The following is a 15,166-nucleotide window of genomic DNA, read 5'->3' on the forward strand; positions in this document are numbered from 1 at the left end:
GGATTATATATATTACATTAAAAATACTGTTGTCTGCCAGTGTTAAGTTAGGTGTGCTGTGGCTCAACACGAAGCTACTTTGGGATAGGCTTGGAAATGACCTAAACTTTATCTTAAGCTACCTTTGCTTTTTCTTTTCATATATTGTGTGTTGGTGTGTAATGTGAGTTCTGGACAGTTTCCAGAAAGGGAGGAAACTTTAAAAATGTATGTGTCACCTCCCCCAGCCCTGTCTGGCCTTTGTATCTCCAATTTTCTTAAGAAACTGATGATTATATACCAGTGGGAAGGAAAAGCAGGTCACTGATATCGCAGAGCGTTGTCTACCATGAGGCAGGATGGAGCAGTGTTGTTCATTGACAACCTGAAGATCAAGACAGGCCTTTTTGAGAAATCCACAGCGCATCGGTTCTTTTTCATTTAAAGTTTCCTTGTGAAACCTTGGGCAAACAAATATTTGTACAAGAATCTAGAAGGGTGCCATTGGCTATATGTCCCCCAAGGATCTCTAACGACATTGCTTTCTAAGTGTCCCTGTTGAAGTTGGGTAGAATAATGGGAGAACTTCATTTAAAAAATAGAGTTCATGTGTCTCATTGAGGAAATCTTATATGAATTCTAAAAATTTACACTTAAGTTCCCTTAAATGTAATGTAAACAATACATTAAATTAGCAAGTTTTATTTTATCTACCTTTTAAAGAAAGGCTTTCAGTGTGTGAGAATTTAAATTTTGTTTGGCATGCATATAATCCTGGAGAACTGGAAAGGCTCCTCAAGACAGCAATTGGCAGGTGGAGCAAAGCCAGGCAGAGCCAAGTTTTGAGCCTTAAAAAAATTCAACGAAGTCTTGACCCTGATATCCTTCCTTGCTCTATGTTTCCTTGTTGATGGGTACCAATATTAAAGCATCACATTTAGAAAATGTAATTTATTAAAGATCAAAATATGCATAAAAACTCCGGGAAAGACAGCTACAACATTCAGGAAAAATGTGTATTCTCTGAAATGGAAATTCTAGGGATGTTCAGATAACATTGTCATGTTTCATGCCGCTGTGCAATGTTGCTCAGTGAAGATCTGCCAAAAACACAGAACTAAAATTTGGTTACAGTTTAAATGGATACTTATTGCCAAGTTAATGTTATCCTGAAGCCAATGTGGCTAAATCACCTTATAATTGAGTGTTTGCAGTGTGAAATACATGAAAAAGCAACAGACTATATTTTAAATTAAAATAAGTTTGTTTAATCATTTTTCTCATAGAGTCAAACCTGTAAATGGAAAAGGTTTCAAAGATAAGTGAAGTGTTCAAAACATTTCAATATATTTTAGCTTCTGGAAGAATAAATACACACAGAATATGAAATAAATTCTAAGATTTCATTGTTTTGTTTAATGATATATCCAAGTTACTGGGAAACTTTAAATACCTTAGGCTCTGTAATATTATTTGTATATTTGTATATATAGTATTCAAGTCAAGGACATGTATTTACATTGTCACTAAAATGTTCATTTATATATACATTATATATAATTGCTCAAAATTTTAAAGAGGTAAAACTAGTAGCTTAATATCTTTAAATTAAGCCAAAATGCCCAGGAATTTTTAATAGTTCCTCTGAATTTTTTATGTATTGACATTAAATGTTTTTTGTTATAAACTTTTCATTTGTGTATGATTGAAAATTTAAAGAATTTTGAACATATAATACTTTTATTTGTAATCATCAGTTAATTTTCCTGTCTCCTTTAAAACAATGCTCACAGATTATATGAGATATGACTGTTTAGGCATTCTATCTGAATGCTACACAGGAAGTTAGTTAGCCCTACATTCAGATCTTTACACTCAATGGAGTCTCTTGTTCTCATAGTGTTTTCACTACACACACTATGCTAATGAACAACATGGGGAATTAAATACAGTTTGAATGTTACACTAAAAAAATAATGCAAGAATGCATCACTCATTTTCAGCCGGGTGGATACCATCTCTGTAGAGTTCATTCTTGACCTTACCTGAGTAAGTACTTTAACTTAACGTATGAGACACACCTAGAGGAGTAATACATTGAGCTTAATAGGAAGACAGTTAATAACCTTTATTCATCCTCATGCGCTATCAATCATGGCTGTCAGCAGTCTGCTGAATCAAAGCAAAAGTGTTCTTCACAGATGACTGATTAGAAACGCAAAATCACAAGATCCATCTTCATGGTCACTTTTATTATAGTCATTTTTAAACTGACAGCAACCTGCTCAGTTTCAGCACACTGGCCATCACAAACAGTGTCACTCAGTGCAGCTAAGCATGAGAAGAGGTTGGCTGGATTATACTTAAAAATAATTAGGCCCTCAACCCTTTGTGGCCTAGAAAAAGGTGGTCTTCTCCTAGGCTCTTTTTTCTCTGCTTTGATTGCAGTGAGTCATTAGTTTATAATTTAGAAGGTAGTCAGTGTTTTCCTGTCAACAAGGAACTAGGAAGCAAATATATCTAGGTGAGAGTTACAGACAACTTTTTGTCCAGTTTCTTCTGAGCTTCATGGCAATGCCCCTTTTGTCCTCACAGTTTATATAGGCTTCTTTGTATAACTAAGTATGTGTGGATGCATATGTGTATGCATGCACGTGTGTGTATGTATGTATGGACTGCATGCAATTAGTGCATCCTGCAATCTAGGTAGGCAAAAGCTGAAAAATGTTAGTCTGAAGGGCTTCTTTCTGTGGAAGTCACTTAATGTCATCCCTTAGCATCAGAGCACTGACATTACTGTGTCTGTAACTACTGAAATCCCGGGTCCTCAAGGTGACCACAACAGAAAGTACTAAGTAGCTACGTAACTTCTTGACATGTAATCCTACATCATTTCATTTCTGCCTTAAAAAAATGACACATTTGAAAAACCAAATAGATACACAGAAAAAATTAAATTAGAGGTTTCCTAGTTATATCTGACTCAAATGATAAGAAACTTTGTTTTTACTTAGATTCTTGATTATTATGATTCAGGCACTATAGTTTTGGGGTTTATTTCATGATACTTTGTAGACTCTGGGAATATTTTATAACACAATAAGGCATAACGTACATCTTTATGTAGGGGAATTTTATGGGAAATATTGAAGACATAATTTTCATGCACATGTTGTGAATAGGTCGTTTCATAGTTCATAAAAGAAAACTCAAATGATTTAAATATTAGTTTAATAATTTTAATCAAAAGACCTTATAAATATCTGTGTAATGGATATTCTTTCATCAAGTGTTCCTTTTCTTTTTTGTGGTTGTAGACACTTCTATGCAAGGTGAAAGAAAGAGCAGGATAGAGAGATGCAGAGAGGCTACAAAATTATCAATTTTATATAACTATATTCATTTTCAAAGAAGTCAATATCTGACTCTTTACAACACTATGCAAGGATACTGACTTTTTATTTCATTTCTCCTTCTACACACACACACACACACACACACACACACACACACTTATTATTTATTTTAGATTGAGAGTATATGTATGTATAAATGATATATCTGTCTTTTCATGTGTGGTTATAGATGGATAAAGTTATTCTATGTATTAAAAGGCTAATGTCAACTAATATTGATTTCTTTAATATTGTACTCAACTTATGCACATTTTTCCATAGATATAGGTGCAGTAACTAAAATATTAGGAAATAAATCTCAACTAGTGATCTTGTTTATTTATTTTGAAATAAATAAATGTGGCTGAATTTGAATTGATATATTTGTTACTTGATATCTTAAAATATTCCTACTCTATAATAATAACAATAACAACACCTGCATGAGTAAATATGTAAGATTAACTGAAATGATTACATAGTTTCAGAGGTATGTAATGCCATAGAAGCCATGGAATAATCATATTAGTGTGTTTGTTTGTTCATTTCCAGCTAAGCAATAAAAGCAGAATGTCTTGGAACAAAATGCTGTGTGTATGTGTGTTTAGTTTGGATATGCGAAGTTCTTATTTCTAAAACAGACAACATCTCATAGAATTCAGTGTTACTTCATTTAAAATTAATTTTGGTGTAAAGTCTACTTTCTGGCTAATTGTGCTTATCAAACTATAGCCAGAAATAAACACTGGAAAGTTTTGGACTTGTGGTGAAATTTTTAGGGTAGTGGAATGATCATCCTTTGGTGTCATCTACATTTCTACCATCAGTGTGGATCGCTATTATCAAACTTTAACATACATCGTAAATATGAACATTCATAAGGCTTGTAATGACGTGAGACTTATAATCCTACCCATCTAGAAATGGAACTTAATATATCGAGAAATAGCAAAAACATTTTTCTCATGTATTAAACAAAATGAAGCAGTTAAAACCTCTGCCTTTTAAAATTTACCATAAAATGACATTGGTCTAAGATTTTTTTGACATAATTTAAAATCACCACCCACTTATACTTAAAAATATTACTGCTAATACGAGAAGTCTTTTGAGAAAAATATTTATTTTCCTGAAGTGTTTGGCTGCTTTGTTCCTGTTAGTTTCTGAATTTCATGTCAATTTGTCATCGTTTCTGCTAACATTTTTTTTCTTCAGAGTATTCCACATTTAAGTGTACATGTAAAGTAAATGATTTTATTTAATAAAAAATATGATAAATGAACTAGCACGAAGGGCTTTCAGCTGGTGAAACTTACTTCTTCATATAAGTACATAGTGATCAGAGAATATTTTAAACTGCAAAAGCTTAAGTTTTCATCATTTGGGTGTGGCTAGAATTTGTGTTCATGCATTGTATACAATATGCACATGTATGGATCCATATACAAAATACTATCATATTTAGACTGTTGACTTCTTTCAAAACGCTGCTGCACACAGATATTCCAATGCTGATTGCCATGCCTGCATTTACGCCGCCCGAATATGCAGTTAAAGCATTTCTCCTGCTCCTTGAGTATGATTTTCCCTTGGTACCTGAATTGTTCTTTGTTGAATCTTTGTGATAAAAAAGGCTGTTATGTGAGTGTCAGCTTGCAATAAATGTGTGAGAAGACGGACAATCAGGACAGACCGGCCATCTTTTAGCATGTCTTTCTACCTGGGATTCAGAGTCCCAGCTACCAAATAGTGATATTTAGAGAGAAAGGAAAAGAAAGCAAGGGTCACGCAAAAATCACCTTTAACCTTTTATAATCAAAAAGAGAAAAATTGTGAAATACTTACAAATATTTGTTGTGTGATTTAGTTTTAACTGCTTTCCAAATTAATTTTTAACATGATGTTTTTATTTATTATAAGTCCTTATTAAAAGTAGTCATTTCATTTACTTCTTCCCTGTTTCTTAAAATTTTATCTATGCAGCCTTTAAAAGTCTCCAAAACCAAGATTCATATATTTTCTGACATTCCTATCCCCAAAGCTTTCTGTTGACTCTGTCAATAAGGTTCTAAGATGCATTTTATAAAAATAGACTATTTTAATATGTATGTTTTTTTCTGTTTTTTTTTGGGGGGGTTCTTTTTTTCCAAAGAAATATGCCAGCAGACTTAATTGGCACTTATCTGCATGGATTTTGGGATGTTTAGTGCTTTTTTCAAGTAAAAAAATTAGGATAATACAATAGAGATAAATATTCCTATTTGATAGCTTGGCTTTTTTATGCAAACCTTCACTTAAGTATTATGCAACCCCTGAAGAATTTTAAAGTATTGCAGTTTATTTTGCAATATTTGCACAAACACTCAGAGTAGTATTATATTGCCTAGTTATTTCATGATATTAAATTTCACATTTAGATTTTCTTTTGAATTTTCCTGTTTTAGACATTTAGATATCATCTTATTAGCTATCATAAACTAGTAGTTTAAGGAGGGAACGATTGTGAAATGTAAACACTGCTTCTAGATTTTACAGCCTTGCCATCGAAGAGGGGCCAGTGCCACTTTACCCCAAACATTTCCCTGTTATGATTATAAGAAAAGATCAGATGCTGTGGCAATTTTTTTCATATGTGATCTTTCTTTAGAATTATTTTTCAAAGAAAACTGTTCTTAGCCCTATTTTCATCTCCAAAAAAGCATTACGTTTTGCTTCATTGTGAAATATTTCTTCATAGCGTATCTTAGTTTAATTCACTTTTAGCAAAAGAAACACCCAGGCTCAATCTGGAGACCTCCTTCCAACACAATTCGGCTGGACCTTTTCTTAGTAAAGGTTTTCTGGTTTTCATTTTCACTTCATATTCTCAAATAAAAGATCCTTTGTTGTCTACCATTTGATTGGACTTAATGAAAAACACTCCATTTTAACTTAACAGTATTTCCTTTTGAATTTATTATATTTAAGAACACTGTCAAGAATCAAACATTTAATCTCAGGTTTTTATATTTCAAAATATATTACTATCACATGGCTCGGTGAGGTGATGTAAAAAGTACACTCAAAAAATTTCAAACAGAAAGGCAAAAGCGAAAAACGCTTGCCTTCATTTTAATATGAAACTAAATACTAAGGCTAATGTGCAGATTGGGTTCGGCAGCTGACTGTAAAGAGTCACATGTGACAGGGTGCCAGCAGCAGAATCGTGCAGTATTGACTAAATGAGCTTCACTGATTTGTATTGAGGCTAATATCTTCTTTAAACAATTCCGTGTAAATTGTGCGTATAAAGTCATTGGAAGCTATTTCTCAGGACAGCCTTGCCGGCTAGCTACCTGCTGGAGTGAGGAAGATAATCAATAGGAAGAAATAGAGCCGAGCATGAGCCTGGAAAGCCGCGGAGCAGTTAATGCTGATAAAAGTAGATGATGTCAATATTTGGGAATAGCACAACTCTGGGATAATAGACAAAAGAGAAGTGCATGTGTTGTAGGGCATCTAAACAGGGACGGAATGGAAGTCTAAGTGGCAGATGATGCTGTAGGCTGCAAAAGACATTCTTTATTACAGCCATTGTTAATCTCCACTGCAATCCAAACACAGAACAGGATGTCGTGTGAAAAAGGGCACCTAACTTTATCAGCAGTTTAAAGACCCCTTTCTGTTTCAGTGGTCAGTTGATTTCTACTGTTTTTACATATATCATTAAAATTAAATTTTTTTCCTAAGTGGCTTCCAAAATATGCAAAATAAAGTAACATATAAAAAAGAAAATGAAGATATGCTGTGAGTCTGAGGGTGGTTCTAAACATGTAAACAAACCTTGGCGCCTCTGTGTACGTTTGTGGTTATAGAAGACACTTTATTTTTCAAAGATAGTAGACTAATTGGAAGTGAGGTAATGGTATATTTTTACTAATTTAATACTAAAAATCAGTTTTGCTCTTGCTGTCAGGCGATGAAATTTCATTCTTCAGTGCTGATCTTTCTGTTGATGTATTATGACATAGTCTGTCAACATGAGCAGATACAGGGAGGGAGACCGGGTGACTGAGGCACAACCTGAATAGTGCTCCTCTCGAATTTTAAGCATGCTAGTGTGTTTGTATATAGAAAGGAAGACTGTGCTTGCTTTACATGCTATTATCTCTGTACAATTTTAGTTCAATCAAATCAGTTGGACCACAGCCACGTTCCAAACACGAATGAGGGAGCCAATTCCAAAACATGTATTTTAGAATATCTTCTTCATGTAGCTGTTTAATGTCATAAGTTCATTCTTTAAAAAAAAATAGACACCATTCCTAATATGCAAATTGATCAACAAAAAGTAGTAATAAATTCAGGTACATATGGTTATTAAAGGTAATCATTTCTTCCAAATTAAATAATTCTATAACTGTTACATGCTTTTATTGTCACAGATATTTCAATTGTTTGGTGTTAGATACATGGGTTATGTCAAACACAATTCTCTGGACAGATAAAATAGCAACACCTGATATACACATATGTGTATGTATATTTACTTGAAATCATGTTACCAATGTTATTAGAAAGTCAAATGTATTTGCCTTGTACCTGATCTTTTTTTTTTAAGCCCATGGACATACAGGATCAAATGTTCGTTTTGTGCTGTTATTTTTGGAGTCGCTAGTTATTTTAACAAGACTATTTTGGGCTTTAGCAAAACACATATTAGGGTTATTAATCCAGTATACTACATAATAATTACAATAATTTCAGAGTGTAAATATATCATCTTTGCAGGCTGCCTTACAATAAAAATATTCATTTAAAAATTCTAATGTGTTGCCAGACATCCCATCTTTTCATCTTAAATACAGAGAAGTAAAATATTCTTATTTATTATTGAATTCCAAAGAAGGCTTCATTTCAAATAAAGTCTGAATTTTGATTTAGAGACACAGAAAAGAATCTTTTGAGATCTATACTCCAGCTAATTTGTTAATCTTGTGCCACTTTCAGCATTTGTCACACATATAGACCAGGAAATTGGCTCCATCTCATTCTAGCTCTGTATTGAATTAAAAACCTCTACTGCAAAGAGGAGCATGATGTGGGGAAAGAATAAATTTAGTTCTTTCTTTAGTAATGCACATATATTTCCATACATTTCACATCCTAAGGGAGACTATGAATGCATTCAATAAATACACAACTATAAAGTATAATTCCAGAAAAAAAGAAAGGTTTACCTTTTTTCTGGTTTTAATATGCCATTTTAAGTCTGAACACTTAAGACTAAATATTTTTATTCATTTATTTTGCTTTTCTTTTAGCAGACACCTTCAGCATTGGCGATAAATCTTATATAATGAATTTCAATTGTTCCTTCCATTTGGATGACGTTAGCAAGTTCAGGTAGAATCAAATTATGTATCAGCAATGACAAACTGAGAAAAAATGTTTGTTGTTTGTTTGTTTTTGCCATTTGAATCCTGGTTATCTTAGTAGACATGTGCAAACTACATATGCACGTGCAGAGAAAGGAGCACCATTTCTTATTTCATTTGTGTAGGCCAACAGGCAAGGTGGTTTTCAACAACACATCATAACACAGAGCACTCTGTGCACAGTGGGTGTGTTTCTATGAAGATCTGGTTAAAATAAGATCTACCCCACAGGTGATGGAGATTTCTAGCTGACTAGGAAGATAGACTTCCTTGTATGTGTAGTTCACCATACTTCCCAGTCTCTGGATTTCAGAGTGCACTGAGAGGAGACAGGGCAATGTGGTAGATTTATGATGGCCTCACAAAAACAGAGCTAGCAAAGATTATGGCATAGTTGTTTAGAGAAACGGTGAACTGAAGCTTCTTGATTTACACTGACATACATCTAGATGGATCCTCCGTTTGCAAATTGCCTTAAAGAGTCATCTTTTATTAAATGTTTGATAGGTACTGAAATGTACATATCTATTTTAAAGCATACCAACTATGCTGCAATTATTTATGCAAGGATTCTGGTAAGCATTTTTAGCTTATAAACCCTTTCATTGATATAGCTAAAATTTGATAAATACCTTAAAATAACATCCAGTGACATTATGGCGTCAGGTTAGGAAATACATTTTATAAAATTTCAAAGTTAACATCCAATTGTGAGGAATTTGGAAAAGTCACAATAAACCTGCATAGAATATAGTTCAGGGTCTCTAAAAATATTTATATTCTTACTCTATGATAAAGAAACAAGCCTTAAAAGAGTGCCTGAATTGACCAATCCAAAGCCTCTGCTCCCCTAGCTCACTTGATCATGAGCATGAACCACATCACTGTTCCTTTTGTGTTTTATAAGACCATCGAAGATACTCCTTGACTAAGTACGGAAATTTTGAGCAAACATCCATGCAGACACTTTCCTATGGAGGACTTACCTGTCTAATATCAGAAAGGACAGCATGCATGACCCAAACATGTCACCATTCAGCATTTCCAACTCATGACTTAGTATTGTTTGCTGCTTTCTTTTTAATTACCACAATAGCCTGTGGTATCATCATTCAAATTTAGGGACACATAAATTGTTCTTTTCAAATCCACACACCGATTTATATGCTCCCTCTTAATCTGAGAAATAGACGTGTGGGTAAAGATGAGGGTGTTATATAACTAGATTTGAGATCTGGGAAAGTGCTGGAGTCACAGACCCTTTAAGACCCTCATTCTGTTCGTTTGATTATCCTTGCATTTTACAGTTTAAGAGTACAGATGCCCAATACTGGCATTGTGTAAATGGGTGCTTCCAGAAGCTGCTCACTTGAATTACTGGGCGCCCCAACTGCTTCCGGCATAAAATTCTCTAACAGACAGCAGCTGACAAAATGGGAGAATATAGTTCAAAGTGTCAGATAACTTTTACCTCTAATGTAAGTTTTGAGGACTTCTTTCCAGTTACTCTCTTTTTTTTTTAAAGGGGGGTTTGCTAAAAACAAATGGGAATTATATGAAACATGCTTTTTTGCTATTGACCTAAATTCTTCATCAGAACACAAGATCCTTCCTCCTTTTCTCCCTACTTCCCTCCCTCCTCTCACCCTTCCTCAGTCTCTCCTTTCCTATTATCTCTATCTTCCTTCACCCCCCCTTTTTAAATCATTGTAAAACCCACATAAAGTGTGATTTACTCCTCAATGCGTGTTTGAAGGTGCACGTGGGTTCTCCAGGTCTCTCTGTCCTACATAACTGCAGATGCCCCAAACAACCCTTTCTCCCTTCCGACAGACTCTAACCAACTATCCTCCCCGCTGCCTTGGTCAATGAACTGAGCTACTATAGATATTACATGCCTGTCCCGCCACAGTGCCTGACTATGCCTCACTTAGCATAAAGTCCCCCAGGGTAACTGGGATATCTTCCTCCAGTGTTTAGCCATTATCCTCCTCCTTGAAAGATAACAAGGAGGAAGCCTTTGGAATGTTGCACATGCATTAAACCTGTTCATTAACTAGGACCTTGGAAGTCAAAAACAGCAAGAAGATTTAATTCATATGGGAATCAAGGGGAAGGAAGCTTTCAGCTTTTGTTAAACATTGACAACTCCTAGGTAACAAAGTTAAGGTTCCTGGAATGCACCCCGTGCCAGGCACTGTGACAAGCAACTCACTAACATTGTCAGGTTCATCCACATAGCTCCCGCAGTGTTCCTCTTATTATCCCCCCCTTTACAGATGACAGAAATCGAGGCACAGAGAGGTCAAGTCCCTTGCACAAGTTTATAAAAGCAGATAAGTACTAGAGATGGGATCCAACCACCCCCTTAAGCACTCTCATGCTGTTTCCCTAATAGTCACTTAGCAAACGCCCTTCTCTTCAAATCCATGGGGATGAAAGCATATCCTTCTGCGTAGAGAGGAGGCGGCCCTTCACTGTCCTCCTCGAGTGCAGAAATAAGGAGAAAATATGACTGGCTGAAGCCTGCTGACTTTGGCTATTTGGTCTTAATAAAGAGTAGATGTGTCCAGAATTACAGTCCAAGACAGGGATGTCAGACGAATGGGTGTGGCAGGTAAACTGGAGACTATGTTTTGATAGCTCGGTCTCTAGACCTTCGTCAGTGCTGTATGATTTCTCTGTATTTGTACTGTATGATTAACTCATAGTTAATTATGATTGCTTGAATAATTATGGATAGATTGCTTGTTCCTTTCCAAAACTAGACTATTTTATAAGCCCAGATACAGAAGCCTTATGCTCCAGGATAATTTGAGTTTTATCCCTAAGACAGGATTCAGTGTCTAGTTTTCTGTTATCTTCCTAATATTTTTTTCTGTTGCATTTACTTTTATAAATAAAACTTTTCATTAAAACTTCCTTGTTTCAGTGACTCACAAGAGCTGCAGATGATATGAAACTTTGTTACAGCCATCTAATAATGTGCTATGTTGATGTCATACAAGCCCTTTGCTTCTTTAAGAAATTGTGAAACTTACTTAAGTGGAGACTGCTTTATAAATAGTCAGAGCTCAAGAAACATTAACACACACACAAGTAGATATCTACCTTGATGAAAATCTGACTTAAAGGCCTTTCAGGTCTTGGATTCCCTTCATTCAAATTTGTTGAGTTAAAAAATCACTTTATGTGTTTCCTGGGTTCCAGGCACAACTTACTGGCACCCCTGTTGGTGGAAACACAGGGCCTATGCTATTCCAGACAACAGGCAACATGAAGAGAACAGACAAACAGGGACTCTGATCTGAGGAGAGTGTGAGATCCAACTACAGTCGGATGTGTTTAGGGTGACTCAAGCAGTGGTTAACTTCTTCAGGTCTGGTTTTCCTTTTGTGTAAAATAAATATTCTAGCAACAAGGAAAGAATTCTTAAGTGATGGATTTTGAATATGTCATGAAAGTAAAGAGCACCTGGCACTTTATTAGGATGTAATTGTCTGTGACCCATCACTGTTACTTTTAGTGTCTTTAAGAATGCTATTTTTAATAAAACTCTTACTTTGAGGCTTCTCCTAAGAACTAAAAAAAGTTCAAATACGAAAGGAAAATCTTGTACAAAGTAATTTTAATTTAAAGTACCAGAACTACATAATCTATTGAGTTTGTAAACATTACATTTATAGGTTCTTGATTTTATATAAAAATACTCCACAAAGAACATCTAAAATGTAATTTAATTTTATTTTCGCAATTGGTATCAGACTTAGAATTTTTACCCTGTTGAGGTCACAATCACAAAGAGATACTATCTTTATGAAACTGATAGTCTTATGGAATGTTTAATATGGAAAATATAATGTAAAAGCAGTATAGGGAAAAGCAATCCTACAAAGCTGGTTTGGAAGGATATGGCCAGACCTTTAATTTATGTCGGAGACCACTAAGAGTGACATGCTGATTTTAAGCCCATTAAGCTCAGCCTTTGCCTTTATCACTTAGGTAGAGATGTGTCTCTATATATTTATTAATTGTGGGAGCGAAACAAAAACGTTCTTTGTTTTTTTTCCCTCAGATACTATTGCCTGTTTGTAGTAACAGAACTCGTGTCTTCTCCCCTGTGAGTGAAGAGCCTGTTGTCCTAACACAGTCAGTGCATGCCTGCACAAACAAGGCTTGTCCAACAGAATGCTCGACAAGTGTGAACTACTTTATAAATGTTAAAATCTACCGAAAAGAAGTAGCGCCTTCCTTGTGCATTATTTCATTTTCAAATGCTCTGCTCTGTTTCCATTCTGCTAGGAAGTTCTGTATTTAATTTTAGGAAAGAAAACACAGAGTCTTTCCCTTTAATACTGACAGGAGTCACACCCATCTAGTCTCTTCCTGGTTCTCTGCTTTGGGTCACTTGTGCCCTCGTGTGTGACCATAAGGTGCCCTTTCAATTGACAGTTACAAGCAAATGATAGATACCTTCATGGACTTTGCACAGCCAAAACAAGCCAAGATGTTCAGACTGATTTGGGCAGGAAAGTTTAAATACTCAGGACACAGATGCTCATCCTCAGGGACATTTGGGTGAAATTGATAAAAAAAAAAAAAAGAAAAAAGACAACGAGAATGCTTAAATCATCTACCATACTCATTCAGGAACAGAATGAATCCTGGAGACAGTAAATTAATACTTCCTGTCTAACTTTATCTTACCTGTCTAAGATTTTCTGATAGCAATAGATTCTTGCAGGACGTTATTATTGTTAAATTTAAACCAAATTTCATAGTCTAAGTTATTGGACATGAATTTTGTTTTCTTTTTGTATTATGTCATGTCAATAGTTCTTTGCTGTTTTATTTTTCACAAGAAAATACTCTGTAAAGGCTTAACCCATGCTGCACATAGTTTCTTTTGACTGCTTAAACTTTAATTTACATTTACATTCAACAATTTTTTTTTGTTTTTGTTTTTGGTTTTTCGAGACAGGGTTTCTCTGTGTAGCTTTGCGCCTTTCCTGGAACTCACTTGGTAGCCCAGGCTGGCCTCAAACTCACAGAGATCCGCCTGGCTCTGCCTCCCGAGGGCTGGGATTAAAGGCGCGTGCCACCAGCGCCCGGCTTCAACAATTTTTTTTTTTTGCATTTTTAAATCCTTTTTTTTTTTTTTAAATTTATTTTGCAATACAATTCAGTTCTACATATCAGCCACGGATTCCCTTGTTCTCCCCCCTCCCGCTCCCCTCACATTCCCCCCAACCCCCCCCCCCCCCATTCCCACCTCCTCCAGGGCAAAGCCTTCCCCACAGACTGAGATCAACCTGGTAGACTCAGTCTAGGTAGGTCCAGACCCCTCCTCCCAGGCCGAGCCAAGCAATCCTGCATAGGCCCCAGGTTTCAAACAGCCAACTCATGCAATGAGCACAGGACTCGGTCCCACTGCCTGGATGCCTCCCAAACAGGTCAACAATTTTAAATGGGTAAATCTTTTAATATTTTCTTTGAAATTTAAAAAGTTTTGACCTTCAGAGTTTGACCAACATAAAATTATTTATTTCTGACACTTTAACAATGGTTCTCTGACTAGTTTTCTGTAGCTTTTAGAAAATATATTTTCTGTATTTTAACACAATTTTAACTCCTCCATTACCATATACATATGCTTTTACAATTTATTCTTTGAGATTTTTATACATGTGTACAATATATTTTGTCATGTCCATATCACTTTTTATCATATCACTTACTTCTGTACCTCTAGTCCCCCAAAACCTTTCTTCCCACATCTTCTTCTTAACTTCATGTCCCCAGATCCCCCCTTATTATATAGTCCACTCTTTTCAATTAGTGCTACTTTTATGTGCTGCCAGCCATTCTGCCCATACTGGCTTGATGGTGTTCAAGTCTTGTGGAGACAGACACAACTGCTATTAGTTCCTGAGTTCAATGAGCCCGTCATGTCCAGAAGACACTGTACAGCAGCAATACCCTCCTCTGTCTCTTACATGCTTTCTGTCTCTTCCTCCACTGAAGTTTAGGAGGGAGTGCAGTATAGATGTCCCATTGAAGGCTGAGTACTCCATAGTCACTAAATCTCTGATCTTTGACTGAGGTGTCTGTGTTAATAGCTGTTGTTCGAATCTTAGATGTTCTTTTAATTAAAAAAAAAAACCCAGAGCCAGATATCAGTGTGAAAGCTGAAAGATCAGAGAAGGAGAACAGCCAGCCACTAGTTCTTACCTCTACGAAATCCTCAGCCTGAAGAGAGTGAGTTCCTGTTTCCTCATGCCTTATATACCCTTCTCTGCCCTGCTGCATTACTTCCTGGGATTAAAGGTGTGTGTGCTTCCCAAGTAAAGGCATGAGATCTCAAGTGCTAGGATT

This window comes from Peromyscus californicus, unplaced genomic scaffold, assembly GCF_007827085.1.
Source record: "Peromyscus californicus insignis strain IS unplaced genomic scaffold, ASM782708v3 Scaffold_5__1_contigs__length_169319896, whole genome shotgun sequence".
NCBI lineage: Eukaryota > Metazoa > Chordata > Mammalia > Rodentia > Cricetidae > Peromyscus > Peromyscus californicus.